This window comes from Macaca nemestrina, chromosome 5 (assembly GCF_043159975.1).
Source record: "Macaca nemestrina isolate mMacNem1 chromosome 5, mMacNem.hap1, whole genome shotgun sequence".
NCBI lineage: Eukaryota > Metazoa > Chordata > Mammalia > Primates > Cercopithecidae > Macaca > Macaca nemestrina.
The window spans coordinates 70,872,533-70,890,083 of NC_092129.1; the positions used below are offsets into that span (position 1 = coordinate 70,872,533).

A 17,551-nucleotide genomic window follows, 5' to 3' on the forward strand; every position below is an offset into this window, starting at 1 on the left:
TGGTCCTCATGGTCTGTGATTCTCTCTTGCCAACCTTGTTTCATCAATCCCCTGTTGTCCTGCAGATTTCTGAAGCATTGGAATCCTAGCAACAGATTTCTCATTTAAGTAGGATGGTCCTGATCACCAGTCTCCCACAGAGAGTGGGTAAAAAGTTTTGTGCTTCTTATCACCCACAGAACATCCCTGGAACATTTTTTGTTGTGCCTGCTCACCCGTAAGTTTAGTAGAAAAATGCACCTTGCTTGTGAATACACAATCAGGTATCCAAATAAGATGGTCCCCTCCTAGAAGATAATATTTCAGAAGTCTCACCTCAGTGGGAGGTACTTGGTTGTTTGTCTTTTTTTTTTTTTTCATTTCAATAGCTTTAGGGGTATAAGTGGCTTTTGGTTACATGGATGAATTGTATAGTGGTGAAGTCCGGGATTTTAGTGTGCCCATCACTCCAGTAGTGTACACTGTACCCAGGGTCCTTGGATTTTATGGGCTTGTTTTTGTTTGCTTTTATGTTAAGATAAGAATAATATGATATGGTTTGGCTCTGTGTCCCCACCCAAATCTTATCTCAAATTGTAATCGCCATAATCCCCACACGTCAAGGGAGGGACCTGGTGGGAGGTGATTGGATCATGGGGGCAGTTTCCCCCATGCTGTTGTCATAATAGTGAATGAGTTCTCATGACATCTGATGTTTTTATAAGTGTTTGACAATTCCACCTTCGCACGCTGTCACTCTCACCTCCCGCCATGTAAGACATGCCTCTTCCCCTTGTGCCAGGATTGTAAGTTTCCTCAGGCCTCCCCAGCCATGTGGAACTGTGAGTCAATTAAACCTCTTTCCTTTATAAATTACCCAGTCTCAGGTATTTCTTTATAGCAGTGTGAAAACAGACTAGCATATAATAGAAGGCTTTTTACCTTTTTAAATTTGGAAGACCAAATTAATACTGTCCTTACCATTATAAGAATTTGCAGATTAAATATTTTTTCATTCATTATCCCCCAGACATTTGCTTTTTTACTCTTAGTTACATGTATAAAGTAAACATTGAAGTTGTATTATGGATCATAAACTTGAGTTTTAAAAAGATTTTTCTCCTAATTTTAAAAGTAATAAAAACAATAAATACTTACTGAATTCCAGATAGTTTTTGTTTTTTTGTTTTTTTGTTTTTTTGTTTTTTGAGACAGAGTTTCACTCTGTAGCCCAAGCTGTAGTGTGGTAGCATGATTTTGGCTCACTGCAACTTCTGCCTCCCAGGCTCAAGTGATTCTCCTGACTCAGCCTCATGAGTTGCTGGGACTACAGGCACATGCCACCAAGCCCGGCTAATTGTTTTGTATTTTAGTAGAGATGGGGTTTCCCCATGTTGCCCAGGGTGATCTTGAACTCCTGAGCTCAGGCGATGCACCCACCTCAGCCTCCTAAAATGCTGGGATTATAGGCGTGAGGCACCGTGCCTGGCCCAGGTAGTGTTCTAAGGGTCATGCTTCCATTAATTCACGGAACTCACAATAACCCTTGTTGTAGTAACTATTATTATCCTCACTTTACAGATAGGAAAGAGGCACAGTGACTGGGGCAGAGAGAGGCTCTGTGACTTTGTGCAAGTAGCATCGTAGGCATTTGAATTTCAGCACCCTGGCTCTTGAGTCCATTCTCCTAAAAATTGTGCTCTATTTAATGCAGAGAATTTCAAAAACATGCGATAAAAAATAAGAGAAGAATAACACTCATTTTCCCTTCATTCAAAGATATCTGTTAAAAGGAAAAATTAAAAACTTAGCTATATATACTTTCTGAATTTGTATGTACGTATAAACTTATAAAAATTAAAATGCTAGTTTTTTTTCATACATACTGTTTGGTAGCCTCCATTTGGTACTTTCCCAGGTCAAAAATTATTATTCTTCACCATTATTTTTTTTGGCTACATAATGTTCTATTTTATGGAAGTACGTAATTTCCATAATTAAATTTCTTATTGAGACATATTATTTGCAAATCTGCAACAAATGTGCGTGTTATTTTTAGACATATGTTTGGTTATTTCTTTACGATAGATTCCTAGAATCACTGGCTGAGGCAAAGGAGATGCACATTTGAAGTCTCTTTATTCATCTTGCCAATTGTCCTCAAGAAAGATTGTTTCAAGTTCCACTAATGCAAGCAATGAACAAAAGTTTTTATTTCTCTGGATACTGGATGCCTCTGGCTTATTTTTCTTTCTATTCTGTTTCTTTAATAGACAAAACAAAATGACAAGTTTCTCATTTCAATATGCATTTTTTGTGATTTGCAAAAAGTTCAAAAATTAACAAAATTTATCTATTCCTTGAGTAAATGTGCGTGGTTCAAGATGTCAAAGATACAAAGTATTGTGCAGTGGAAAAGGAGAGCGCCTTCAGCACCTGCCTCCCAGACATCCGTCAGTAACCCTTTCAGGAGGTGACCACTGTTACGATTTCCTTAACTAGCCTTCCTAAAATAATTATGCATATACAAGCAAAGAAGGGTATAAGGGCACACACAAAAAGAAGCATACTGTATATATTGTTTTGGCCCTTGCTTTTTTCACCCAACAATATATTTTGGAAATGATTCCATACCAATAATCAAAGAATGAGATTTTTTTTTTTATGCCTACCTACTATTGTATTATAAGGGAATTATAAGGGAAGGGTTGCAAATATTAACATCTGTTAATTAGCTTTGGATATTTCTTCTTTTGCAAATGCTTGCCAGTGTTCTTTGAGCATTCTTAAAATTGTGGTTTTAATGCTTTGTTATTGATGATGAATTGTAAGTCTTTGCTGTGAAATAAGATGACCGACCATTTGTATTAAATTATGTAAATTTTATTTCACATTTCATTGTTGGCTTTTCAATTTTGTTTTATGGTGGTAGGCTTATTTTTTATTTTTTTATTTTTTTGAGACAGAGTCTTGCTCTGTCACCCAGGCTGGAGTGCAGTGGCGTGATCTTGGCTCACTGCAAGCTCTGCTTCCTGGGTTCACGCCATTCTCCTGCCTCAGCCTCCTGAATAGCTGGGACTACAAGCGCCCGCCACCACACCTGGCTAATTTTTTGTATTTTTTTTTTTTAGTAGAGATGGGGTTTCACCGTGTTAGCCAGGATGGTCTCGATCTCCTGACCTCGTGATCTACCCACCTTGGCCTCCCAAAGTGCTGGGATTATAGGTGTGAGCCATTGCACCCAGCTGGTAGGCTTATTTTTTGGTTGTTGTTTGTTTTGTTTTGGTGTGGATATGGAAAAGTCTTTTTGGGTAATCAAATCTATCAATCTTTTGATTTGATTTGTGAATGGTTTTCCTGGATGATCAGAGGCTACTGTTGTCTCTTTGTTTACTTAGATTCTTTTGACGAGGACTTTGGCTATTGTGAATAGTGCTACTATGAACATGGGTGTGCAAATATCTCTTCGAGACCCTGCTTTCAATTATTTTGGGTATATATCCAGAAGTGGAATTGTTGGATCATATGGTAGTTCTATTTTTAATTTTCTTGGAAACTGCCATACTCTTTCTCATAACAGCTGCACCATTTCACAATCCTACCAACAGTGCAGAAGGAATCCAATTGCTCCACACCCTCACCAATGCTCGATATTTTTTGGGTGTTATTTTTGACAGTAGCCCATCCTAATAGGCATGAGGATCAATTGTTCTGAATATAACATTTCTGTCAGGATTTTAAAAAAGTTTCCAAAATGACATCCCTCCAGCTCCACATATTCTATAAGAGCAATATCATAGATTAGAAGCCGTCTATGAGAACTTGTAGTTGGAAGACGTTTGTTTTCTGTGGGTTAGTTACATTTGACACATGCCTCGTTTGTAAAATGATTTCAAATGTGCATGAGCTGAAATTCAATGCCTGTGGTCAAAGTAGGCTTAATTTCGAATTGGAGTTTATTAAAATGAAAGGACTAATTGGCTTTATATTGACTTGGGAGTTTTTGATGGCTAGTCCCCTAAGGAAGGAATTGGGACAATGTTGAGACTTTGTTTACCTCTGTTCCTACTTGTGTTAGCTTAAAATATTAGTACTGCATTCAGCATCCAGCAGGAATTTCTAGTATCTGAAGGCAGCAGCATACTTGCAGCCATTTTCAAACCATGGAATAGGGATGATTGGTGAAGACTTCTCTATCTTGAGTCCCTTCTAATATTTCATGCTTTATCTTATTCGTAGGAAGGGGCTTCACTAAGTAGGACTGTCCTGTCTTGACCACTAGGGGATCAAGGTTAAGTTTCTTAATCTTGGTAATTTTCAGATTTCTAGTCTTTAAAGTAGGGATAATGTCATGGAGTACCTATGTCATAGAGTTGCAAGGACCAAATGAGCTAAGGCATGAAAAGCATTTAGCAAGGTCCCTGACAAGTACATGCTAAATAAGCATGGTGTTTCTTTATGTTATGTCTTGTAACCATTGTAATAATCTCAGTCAATCAGATTTATATCATGTTCTTTTCTGGGGAATTTTTCTAGCACCAGGTATTTTCTGTTTATCTTCCGAGTGGATGGCTTTTCCTCATTTCTTCTCATTGACACCAAGGGATTCCAAGTCCAGTTCTGACTGTGTATTGTCAAAGTGAAAAACAGCTGTGGCCAGCAGAGCTATGACTATAACCATCTTCAAAGTCCTGTGTGTAATAAACCTCAAGGATTGGTTTTTCACTAAGCCATTCTCCTCGACTCTCAAATGACAAGTGAGGGTTTGTAGATCATAACCCCAAACCCCTTTGATCCCATTTCCAAAATATGGCCATGCCATAGATGAAGGCAGATGGTTTTATTTCATCTTGTTGGCCCCATTGTGTATGCTCTAAGTTCATTTTGGACTTCTGTCTTTACCAATAGCAATTTCTATTTCTTTCTGACAGAAGCCCCTTCCTTCATACCTTTTAGTTGCATTTCTTAGCATTCTGGCCACAGTCTTCTACCACATGGTCCTCATTTGCCATCTCTTCCCTTTCTTCCTCTCTCCATCCCTTTTTTTCCATTATTCATCTAGCAATATTTATTGAGAACCTACCATGTGAGAACCTACCAGCACACTGGACATTGTCTTGGCTTGCTCTGTCACTGCAAATTTAATGGATCACTTTAGATTTATGCCTGTATTATCGCCAGGGTTCCCCTATGTATATTGAAACAAACGTTCTCTGGGGATCTTTCCGTTTTCTGCCACTGATTTTTTTCTTTTCTTTTCTTTTCTTTCTTTTTTTTTTTTTTTTTTTGAGACAGAGTCTTACTAGCTCTGTCACCCAGCCTGGAGTGCAGTGGTGCGAACTCTACTCACTGCAACCTGTGCTTCCTGGGTTCAAGCGATTCTCCTGCCTCAGCCTCCTGAGTAGCTGGGATTACAGGAGTGCACCACCATGCCTGGCTGCTTTTTTAATCTTTTAATTTTTTATTTTTAGTATATACAGGTTTTCCTCATGTTGACCAGGCTGGTCCCAAACTCCTGACCTCAAGTGATCAACCTGCCTCTGCCTCCTAAAGTTCTAGGATTACAGGCGTGAGCCACCACACCTGGCCATTTTCTGCCTCTTCTGATTGGGCTGTGTATCTGAGGTGTCCTGGGCCACTGTGCCATCCCACAGCTGACAAAATGGCTCTCACCTCCAGGAAACTCTCACCTCAGCATTTTTTCCTCTGTCTTGAGCTTTTCTTTTGTTCTCTAGGAATAGTCCTCTTACTTTCTTGGAGCTTCTTTAGTTATTTTTTGATCAATATTTTTTACATAGTTTTTTGTAACTGAGCAAAATACTTTCAGAACTTGTTTCTGGCATGCGTGTGTCTGTCTCGTCTATCTGCCTATGTCTATGTTAACCGTTCTTTGAATCTGATGCCCAATATTCTATTTGATTCTGTTGATTCTGAAAATTTATTTTTAGTCATTGGTTTAGCATTTCTACCTCTTCTCCTTAAACCCTAGGATTTTCTTTCAAAAGTGTTGGGACTGATGTTCTGTTCTTCAGATTGGTGAACATGGTTCAAAGACCACTAGTGTTTAAGCAGCAGCAGCCGTTTCTATATTCTGCTTGCTGTGGGCACCTGTGACATCCCACTGTGGCTGCCGTCAGCAGAGACGTGGCTCCTGGTGGTGGGTGTGTCTGCCTCCTGGCCAGCCAGCTTCCTTTATAGGAAAGAAATGCTTCTGCTTCTCACTGGGGTGTGAGAGGCACACCCCTGTTTTTTGGTGTATTTTTTTCCAGCTTTATTGAGGTATAACTTACAAATAACATTGTATATGTTTAAGATGTACAACTTGATTTTTTCAAAATTAATTATTTTTTTGAAGTAAATTTTATTGTGTATACTTAAGGTGTACAACATGCTGTGAAGAGATACATATAGATAACAAAATTATTACTACAGTGAGGCAAACTAATGTATCCATCATCTCACGTCGTCATCCAACGCTAAAATCTATGCAAGGAGCAAAATTGCGGAATACAGTACAATATGATTAACTATAGTCCTCATGTTGTAGATTACATCTCCAGACTTGTTCATCCTATATCTGCTACTTTATAGCCTTTGATCTACATCTCCTCATTTTCTTCCCTTCCCCCAACCCTCCCCATAACCACTGTGTTATGTTCTATCTCTGTATATTTGACTTAATAAAAGATTCCATATATAAATGAGATTATGCCATTTTTTTTCTGTGTCTTTGTTTGTTTCGCTTAGCATAATAACCTCCACCAGGCTCATCCATGTTGTGGCAAATGGCAAGATCTCATTCGTTTTTAAGGCTGAATAATACTGCATTTGTGCATTTGTCCACATGTTGTCACTTGGGTTGTTTCTGTATCTTGGCTGCTGTGAATAGTGCTGCAATGAACATGGGGGTGCAGATATCTTTACGAGGTGATTTCATTCCTTTGGATATATATTCAGAAGAGGGTTTGCTGGATCACAGGGTAATTCTATTTTTAATTTTTTGAGAAAATTTCATACTGTTTCCATAATGGCTGCAGCAGTCTACACTGCCACCAACAGTGTACAGGACTCCCTTCTCCCCACGTGCTCACCAGCACTTGTTATTTCTTGTCTTTTTGGTAATAGAAGGGCAGGACATTGTTACATGTGCTGAACAAACACAGCAGAGCAGTTACCAGCGCTAACTCTGGAACTGGCTCACTCATGTTCATCTCTTGTCCCTACCAGTTCCTAACTGTGGAACCTTGGGCAAGTTGCCTCTCTGTGCCTTCCTTTGTTACTTGGAGATGATAAAAATAATACTTAGAACAGTTACTGCCATATAAAAAGTGCTATTAAGTGTTTGCTATTATGTGTTGAATTCAGTTTAATAGAATCATCATCAGGATCACCGGCGATTTATTGAGTGACGGTGTGTGTTTTATTCATTGATCGTCATTACACTTAGAATAAGGCTGGGGATATAAGAGGCATTCAATCAATGTTTTTGAGGGACTGAATTAATGAATGGGCTAGATGTTATATATACAAAGAAACATGTCTAATTTCTTTCCTTCAGGTCTCACAGATGGTTGAGAATACAAGATGGAGATAAGACGAAAATTGAATGGTGCTTAATATAAAGCACTTCAAGGCTGCCTCTTTCAGAATCATTTAGGAGGCTTATTAAAATTGCAGATTTTCTAGCCAAACCTTCATCGATCTCAGTTCCATAGATCTGGACGTGGGTCCAAAAATCTACATTGCCAAAAAGCTCCCCAGGGGCTTCCAATGAATTCCCAAGAACAGCCAGGATTGGGATCGCAGGCCAGGCAGTAAATGATACAGGAGATGAGACGAGGGAGAGCTCTGGGGGCGGAAGCTGTTGGAAAGGCCTGGTGGGAGAGGAGATACCTGCAAGGGATGTAGGGCTTGGGCATGGGAACCAGCATGGGGTTGACTTGATCGTGGGGGATTAGACTGCAGTAGAGACATTCTGGTCACATTTGCCCACCCATCAGCTCCTTCTGTCTCCTGATGTGCCCCAGCAAATTCATGTGCAAAGTACACAAGAGCAATTTGTTGGAAAGTACCTAAATTACTCTATTTACTGAGTGCTTTACTTGCACTTATAAATCTGAAACAAATTATCAAGCAAATAAACAAGTGTGTGGATATGGAGCAGAAATACCACTCATAGCATCCTGAACTTGGCCCTCTGACTCAGTAATTAGTGTCCTAAAAATGAGCTCAAACATCACATTTTATTTTCAGGTTTTATGTACTTCATAGAACTTGGTCTCTGATGTTACAGAGATCTCAGTAACAGTTTACCGTATCTCCAGAATTCCTAACTTCTCAATGGTGGCATCTCTCATTAGAACAGGTAGTCACCAAATAGTTCCACACAAAGACTCTCCCAATGTGTCATTTATTAAAATAAGCAAACAGATTTGATATACAATTAATATACCACAAAATCACCCATCTAAAATACACAGTCTGGTAGTTTTTAATATATTCAGAATTCTGCAGCTTTCACCACAAATTAATTGTAGAATATTTTCATCACCCCAGAGCCACCCATCCCTACCTTTAGTCACTTCCCATTTGCCTGGCCCCTGACAATCACTCATCTACTTTCTGTCTCTATGGAGTGCTATTCTGGAAATTTCATATAAATGGAACAATACAACATGTGGCCTTTTGTGACTGGCTTCTTTTACTTAGCATATGTTATGGAGGTTCATCTGTATTGCAGCATGTGTCAGCACCTCATTTCTTTTTGTGGCTGAATACTCTTCTACTGTATAAATATACTTCATTTTCTTTATCCATTCATTAGCTTGTACACAACTGGATTTCCACTTTTTGGCCATGTACAAAGTTTCTGTATGCATCTATGTTCTCATTTCTCTTGGGTACCTACTTAGGACTGAAATTCCTGGGACATGTGGGTAACTGTATTTATCTAACTTTTTGAGAAACCTTCAAAATAGTTCCCAAAGAGGCTGCACTATTTTATATGCCTACCAGCAATGCATGAGGGTTCAATTTCTCCACATCCTCACTGACATTTGTTATTGTCTTTGATTATAGTCATCCCAGTGTGTGCGAAGTAGTATCTCGCTATAGTTTTGATTTGCATTTCCCTAATGATGAATGACGTTAAGCATCTTTTCAGGCATATTGGCCATTTGCATATTTTCCTTGAGAAAACGTATGTTCAATTTTTTTCCATTTAAAAATTTGATGATTTTAAATTTTATTGTTGAGTTGTAAGGATTCTTTATATATTCTGGATAGTAGACCCTTATCAAATACATGATTTGCAAATATTTTCTCCCATTTTGTGAATCTTTTCCCTTTCTTGGTAGTGTCCTTGGATGCACAAAAGTTTTTAGTTGTGTTGAAGAACAATTTGTGTATCTTTTCCTTTGATTACTTGTGCTTTATGTGGATATCTAAGAAACTGTTTCTAATCCTGGGTCAGGAGACTTACACCTATGTTTTCTTCTAAGAGGTTTATAGTTTCAGCTCTTATATTTAGGTCTGATTCATTTAGAATTAATGGTTTGTATACAGTGTGAGGTAGAGGTTCAAATTCATTCTTTTATGTGTGGCTATCCAGTTGTCTGAGCACTAAATGTTTAGTCCATTTTCATCCTTCCATTTTTTCTTGTCCAGGCTGTTGAAGTAGCCTCCTCACAGCTCTCCCTGCTCTTAGCTCTTCTCTACCAGAGTTCACCTCCCACCATACTACCAGTTATTCGTCTTATACACAGATATGATTATGTCCTTTCCTTAATAAAGAAAACTTTATTCTTTCCTTAGTTTCTATAAAAGAGTTCAGATGTTCAACATAAAATTTCAGATCCTATCTAGCCCGACCTCAATCTACCTTCTAATTTTATTGTATTCCTTCTCCCCTCCCACTTGCTACCCCATCCCAGCCATCCCTGCCTTCTCAGCTGGTCTCTTTCTGGTCCGAGGGAGACATTTGGCCTGGATATATATACATGGTATGGCTTTGGTTGCTTACTGTGGCATTGGTGCTTATGGGATATCCACTGACTTTAATTAATGGGGTGTTATCAGCACATTTATCCTATTGAAATGACTTGAGGAACCGGTTTTCAGGACTAGCAATCTATTTTAGAATAATTTGGAAGAAAACAAACCTTCATTTTATGGGTAGACTAACATAAACAAACTATGACATATATCATATAATCATAATCATTGTTATATTTTAAATAATCAACCATCCATCATCCCAAACTCTAAGACTTTGTTAGTAAGTTTTGTATGTCACAGGTTCATATTTTTCACATTCTGACACCTACATTCAAGGCCTTAAACTTTACCAGAGACTTTCATCATTGAGATAAAACTAGAAGTTATTATTTTAAAAATTATATTAATTTTAGTTGTGGTAAAAACATAGAATATAAGTTTATAGTAAAAACATAGAATATAAGTTTTACCATCTTGATTTTGTTAAGCAGTTTACTAGCATTAAGTATATTCAACAGATCGCCAGAGCTTTTTCATCTTGTAAAACTGAAACTGTAACCCATTTACCAACAACTCCCTCCCCATTTCCCTCTCCTTCCAAAGCCTGGCAACCACCATTATTCTTTCTGTTTCTGTTAATTTTACTACTTTAGATACCTCATATAAATGGAGTCATACGGTATTTGTCTTTTTGCAACTGGCTAATTTCATTTAGCACAATGTCCTCAAGGTTCATCCATGTTGCAGCACGTGACAGGGTTTTCTTCCTTTTCTTCCTTTTCAGGGCTGAATAATACTCCATTTTATGTCTATATCAATTTTTTTTTGTTTATCCATTCATCTGTTGGTAGACATTTGTGTTGTTTCCACTTCTTGGCTATTGTAAATAATGCTGCTGTGAATGCAGGTGTGCAAATCTCTTTGAGGACTCTGCTTTCAGTTCTTTTGGATATATACACAGAAGTGGGATTAGGATTGCAGGATCAGATGATAATTATTGTTTTAATTTTTCAACTTATCTTCTCTAATGAGAACACTAAATTAAATTTGTGGGGTTTGTGTCATTTTAGATATAGCTCATGAAGAAGATAACTTTACATTGTCCCTGCAACAACGATGATGGGCTTCAGTGATTGTCGTAAATGAGTCATGATTACTTTTGTGTTTTATAACCAACCCTATGCATCTGAACACAAAAGTCAAACCTTTTTAACACCTCAGGTGTATTTTACATCACAAAACAGAGAAAAGGCATCAATCAAAGCTGCTTAACAGCTAATACGATTGTGATTACATGTGATATGGTAGTTGAGACTGAAATGCTATTTGTAATATAAAGATTATCTTAACTGAGTCTGATTGAGGTGAAAAAAGGGCACTAATTAGGGTGACAATATGACTTTGATTTAACTTTAAAGTATTATGAGAGAAAACATACTATGTCACAACTCTTTTACATAATGAACTGGGGTTTAGGTATGGAGTGGGTAGAATAGTGGTCAAGAGCAGGGATTCTGGAGTCAAGTGTTTGGTGCCAGTGCTGGCTCTGGCCATTGCTAGCTGGATGAGTGCCACTGGGCAAGCTCCTCACAGTCCCAGATTTCTCATCTGTAAAATATGGTTAATAATGGATTGTGGTGGCATTACATGAATTAATATATGCAACATGCTGGAATGACGCCTGGCAGGGAGGAAAAGCCATATAAGATTTTGTAACTGATTTTCTAGCACAAGCTATCCATTCTTAGGTTCTTCTATCTTCCTTGTGTTGTCCCACACATCAATATTGTCATCTGCAAAAAGTACACAAGTATGTCTCTTTTAACTGAATGGTTTTAAAATGAGGACTAATCGACGATCTAAAATCCCCTTTCCTTTTAGTCAATTAGTAGCTCATAAATTGAAAGTGTGATGGGATCACTTTGTACCCAGAAAGCTCTTAGGTTGTACTGCTGAGAAAACACTGGGAGATTCAGTGAGTGCAGCACAGATACATTCTAGGTGACTGGAAGAGTTTCTAATGAATGAATCACTGAATAGGCAGATGGGTTGTGGGAGGCAAACCATGAGTAAATTTTTTCTTTTACTACAGAAATATTTCCAAAAGGTAAATACCCAGGTTTATGATGATAGACTTTCTTTAATGTTAAAGTCATGCTATTTTTTTTTTTCTGGGTTTCGTTGCCTACACAGTCTCATCTGCTCTTTGCAAACATTCCCTCTCAGAATGGGTATGAAGATCAGGTGCAACCACGTATGTGATAATGCTTCTAAAACTATTTTTCTTACAGTTTTATTGAGATATATTTTGCATAAAAATATAAAATCCACCCATTTAAAGTACAAAGCTCAGTGGTTTTCAGTACATTCACAGAGTCGTGCAATCATTGCCACAATTAATTCCTTTCTGTCTCCATGGAATCTAATTTTGGACATTTTATATAAATGGAACAATACAATATGTGGTCTTTTGTGTCTGGGTTATTTCATGTAGTATAGTGTTTTCTTTTCTTTTTTTTTTTTTTTTTGACAAGGAGTCTCGCGCTGTCGCGCAGGCTGGAGTGCAGTGGCCAGATCTCAGCTCACTGTGACCTCCGCCTCCCGGGTTCACGCCATTCTCCTGCCTCAGCCTCCCAAGTAGCTGGAACTACAGGCGCCCGCCACCTTGCCCGGCTAGTTTTTTGTATTTTTTAGTAGAGACGGGGTTTCACTGTGTTAGCCAGGATGGTCTCGATCTCCTGACCTCGTGATCCGCCCCTCTCGGCCTCCCAAAGTGCTGGGATTACAGGCTTGAGCCACCGCGCCCGGCCATATAGTGTTTTCAAGGGTCAGTTATGTTGCCGCATGTATCAGTACCTCATTCTTTTTATTGCCAAATAAGACTTTATTGTATGGGTGTATACTACATTTTATTTTCTCATTCATGAGTTGATGAACATTTGGGTTTCCACTTTTTGGCTATTACAAATAAAATTGCTATGAACGTTTGTGTGCAAGTTGTATGTGGATACACGTCTTTGATTCTCTTGAGTATATGCCTATTAGAGAAATTTCTGAGTCATATGGTAACCCTGTATTTAGCACTTCCAGGAACTGCCAAATGGCTGTACGATTTTACATTCCAACCAGCAATGTGTGAGGGCTCCAATTTCTCTACATTGTCATGTACACTTGTTATTATCTCTTTTGTCATAATGGGTATGAAGTGGTAAAACTACTGAAAAAAGTAATATATTCATAGAGTAAAAGTAAAATTGAAATATGCAGAAAGTATTCTCCAGGCCCAGACAGTCTCCCAGAATTACAATTTTTTTCTAGAGTCCCTGAAAATTGTCTATGCACATATGATGTATCCCTAGATATGCATTTTTAAAAACCCATGTAGGAGTATGTTATTTTGTATCATTCTTTCTCACTTAATAATATACCTAAGAGCAATTGCTATAGAACAGGTTGACCTGCCTCATTCTTTTTACTCTTAGCAGAGTCTTTTTGTGAGGATGTACCATCATTCGCATAAACAGCTTTTCTAATGAAGGGCATTTTGGTTGGTTTTGCTCCTATAAGTAATGCCATCAACATCCACATACAATTGTTCTTGAGTACATTTGTGAAGATATTCACAGGAAAAAATAAGTTATACTGCTATATACTACCACTAACAGGGGATGAGAGTGGCTATTAGCCCACAGTCTTTCCAACTTAACACTGTGTGTTATCAGCCTTTCCCATCTTGGCCAATGTGGTAGGTAAAAAATAGCTCAGTAAAAGTCGACTTGACCTATAAGGGACAAATCGAGTTTATGTTATAAAGCTTGCAGTTCAACGTTGAAGTTGAACTCCAGATGATATGGTTAAAGCTTTCAAATTTCTGAGAAATATGCAGGCATAGAGATTGTGTCTAAATTTGCCTTCATACATAGCATGTCCATTTGCTAACTAAAGAAGGTGATTGGTTCGTTTATTTATTCAGCTGGCATTTATTCAGCATTTATCGTATGCTAGGTGAACTTTAAGTGCTAGAAAGAAGAAGGATGAATAAGACACACACATTGCTCACAAGTAATATATGGTCTAATGGGGGGACACATATATAAATCAATAAGCATAATGGACATGAAATAGAGGCAAGTATTATCCAATAAGCGGTGTGTATATTAGGCCATAGACTAAGATACTGTGGGGAAAAAAAAGGACCCTCAATTACTTGGGAAAAGACAAAAAAAAAAAAAAAAAAAAAAAGCTTGTGGAAGAGGGTGACAGTGGACATGAGAGTAAGGAGGGTAAGCCATTTTTAAAATAAAATTTTATTTTAACTTTAATTGACATAGTAAGTGCACATATTCATGGGATAAAATGAGAGGTTTTGACACATGTGCATTGTGTAATGATGAAATCAGAGTAATTAGTAAATCCATCATCTCAAACATTTATCATTTCTTTGTAGTAAAGCATTCAAAATCCTCTCTTCTAGTTAGTTTGAAATATACAGTGCATTATTGTTAGCCACAGTCACCCTGCTGTGCAATGGAACACCGGAACTGATTCCTCCCATCTAACTGCAACTTTGTACCTGTTGATCAACCTTTCCCCATAGCCATTTCCTCTTCAGCAAGAAACATGGAAATTGTACACATTACTTCTCAAAATACATTGGCAAGCCACTTCTAGTTGCAGGGTAGACTTGGAAAATGAAGTCTAGCTGGGTGACTCTGTGCCTCCATATTATTCTGGAGGAAGGGGACCATGGAGCTAGGGTCCCCAGTCTGGGAGGCAGGTAGAGAGGCAGCTTGCTGTGCCACTGTGATATTTTTAGCTCCTTGGGGGGAAAAGAACTACTAGATAGAGCTCTGTCAACACAGATCTGACAATCTCATTCAGAAACAAGTTACAGACCGGGTGTGGTGGTGGCTCACGCCTGTAATCCCAGCACTTTGGGAGGCTGAGGTCAGGAGATCGAGACCATCCTGGCTAACACGGTGAAACCCCGTCTCTACTAAAAATACAAAAAAAAAAAATTAGCCGGCGTGGTGGCGGGCACCTGTAGTCCCAACTACTCAAGAGGCTGAGGTAGGAGAATGGCGTGAACCCAGGAGGTGGAGCTTGCAGTGAGCCAAGATTGCGCCACTGCACTCCAGGCTGGGAGACAGCAAGACTCCATCTCAAAAAAAAAAAAAAAGAAACAAGTTACAGAGACCTCAAGTGATTAGTAAATAAGATTATTCTATAGAACATCTTATGGTGACATAATCAATATGATTTCAACACTCAGCTAATAAATGCTATGAAATATGATTTATGTAAGATGCTAATTGACATGTCAGGTTTTAAATACAAAAGGAACGAGGGAGGGAGACATGAATATAGACGGGTGTTATCAGAGAAAGACACTTAGATACATTTCATATTGTGTCATGTAAACTAATACCTACTTCTTGGGATATTCATGGTTTAGTTTTTAAGGTAGATTCAAGAGTTTTATATATTCAAACTCTTCATGCAAAAAAAATTCAGCTCTGATTATGTACATCCACATTTACAGGAATTGAATTTTTCTTTTTGTACACTTGTGAGTATATTTTTTCCTATGGCAAACGTTTTCCAGAAACCAAAAGTTATCTGTGTTACTGTCCCTGGTAACCGATACTGTGTCATAAATCGCTCTTAGCAATGGCAGTTTGGACAGTGATGGAGAGTTGGTGACTGGGAGTTTATAGAGTATGTTTAGTGGGACGGTGGGCGAGGGGGAGAAGTGGTATTTGGTTCCTCAGTCCCAGATTTGGGTCAATGTTCTCACAATCCTGGTGAGCAAGGAGCCTAATTCTTTAGGAATTTTAAAAGGTTTCTTTTAGTGAAGAACATTTCCCAGGTGTCTAATGAAAAATTATAAATGACCAGGTATAATTTTGCCAAGCTTTCCAACCTGGTTTTCCTTTAGGGTGAGAAACAATCCTTTGATTTTCTTGAAGTAGAAGTCTCTTCTCAAATGCTAACAGTAAAACAAGACCTTTTCAGACAGATTTTGTATTTTGCCATCAAATGTGCAATTTTTGAAGATAGGGGACTTGGGAAGTTATTGACAATCAGGTAAACTTCGTTCTGAAAATCAGGCTTAATTTTATGACTGTGATTAGAAAGTTGAAAAAAAATCACGTTCTCACAAATGGAAAACAAAAGTCAGAGTTCAAACTGTTTATCCTGTTTCTGTAAGCTTTTGTTCCAGAAACCCAAGAATTATTTGCGGAGAACATGGAAAATTAACTCAAATAGAGGGAAAAAATGCCTTTTATGTGAAATGCATCAAAAGCAGACAGCCTTGGAGAACTGAAGCTTAAATAGTGTAAGAGTCTGAGTACTAGTCTTCAGACACTTAAAACAGCATTTGATAGACAATTTAGATACTTAAGGAAACATTAATCAGCTTGGCATCAGCATTAGTGGCTTCAATTTTTGGCTGAGCCTGACTTTGCCATATGATCCTGGACAAATTTGCCTAAAATTGGTGATATTAACCTCTTTAGGGAAAGGCTCTGTACTGGGAGTTTTTTGAGGCCTATGATTTGTGGGGTCAAGCTATAAAACAGGAAGAAACACATGCTCATTTGTATAATTTTTACATATATTTGGTCCATAATTGTATAGCTAGGCAATTCATTCATCATCTGTTTGAGAGTAAAAGTTTGATTATTTTAATGTTACTACTTCTGGTTTTTTCTCTTCTCACATGTTCCCAGTGACTCCTTTCTGATAACCCAGATTATCATCATAGAATGCATGTAATGCCGAGAATCAGACACAGGGTCTTGGAAAACGAATGACAGCAATGGTGCTCCGATGGCAGTTTTGTCAGACTTTGAATGTTTTATGAAATCACTGTTGATAAAAGTGAACACCTTCTACTGCAGGTAGAAATTTAGTGAGGAAAAAAACCCAAATAGAAAGAGTTAATATCCAAACCTGGAGACTTACCTGGTAAGGTTCACTTAACTGGTAAAATGTGATCCAATTTAAACAAAGTATTTTTAGTTTTCTCAGAACAAACATCCTACATAAACACAAAAGATGATATGAGGCATAGATATAACTTGGTTCACAATATTTTCCAAAACTATAGTGTACCAGCCAGTTGGTTCAGCACACAGGAGAGAAGATCATTATTAATGTGCTAATAGCAGCATTTTATTCTGAAACCACTCTACATGGTTACAGGGCTCAAAACAACATATTCTAACAGGAAGATACATTACCAAAATATTTTAATGAGAATATTTAGTATGCATTGAGAGATCCGCATTTTCTTGCAGAGACCTTGTAGGTAGCTCTTTGAGATTTCTGTCTCTGTGCATTTAAGTGAAGGAGTTGGTTGGGTATTTTAGTTGGCAAATTTTGCAGATGTGTAGCTTTGGTAGTGGAGAGGTAATAGTACCATGCCCTGCGTGCTGGTGAGGCAGCCCCATAGCAATAGTGGCTTTTAGCAGCTACCAGATTTGCTAAAAGCAGCCATGTCCAATTAGCAGTAAGTGCCATGCACCTGCAGTTACTAGGAATTGAACCTCTTTTGAGGCTGAATCTTAAT

At 38.1% G+C, this 17,551-nt stretch overlaps 1 protein-coding gene across 11 annotated transcripts in view; it reads left to right on the forward strand.

Moving 5' to 3' along the window:
• The window catches only part of LOC105489041 (estrogen receptor 1), a 432,743-nt gene that overhangs the window by 77,803 nt on the left and 337,389 nt on the right, over positions 1–17,551 (forward strand). The window lies entirely within an intron of this gene.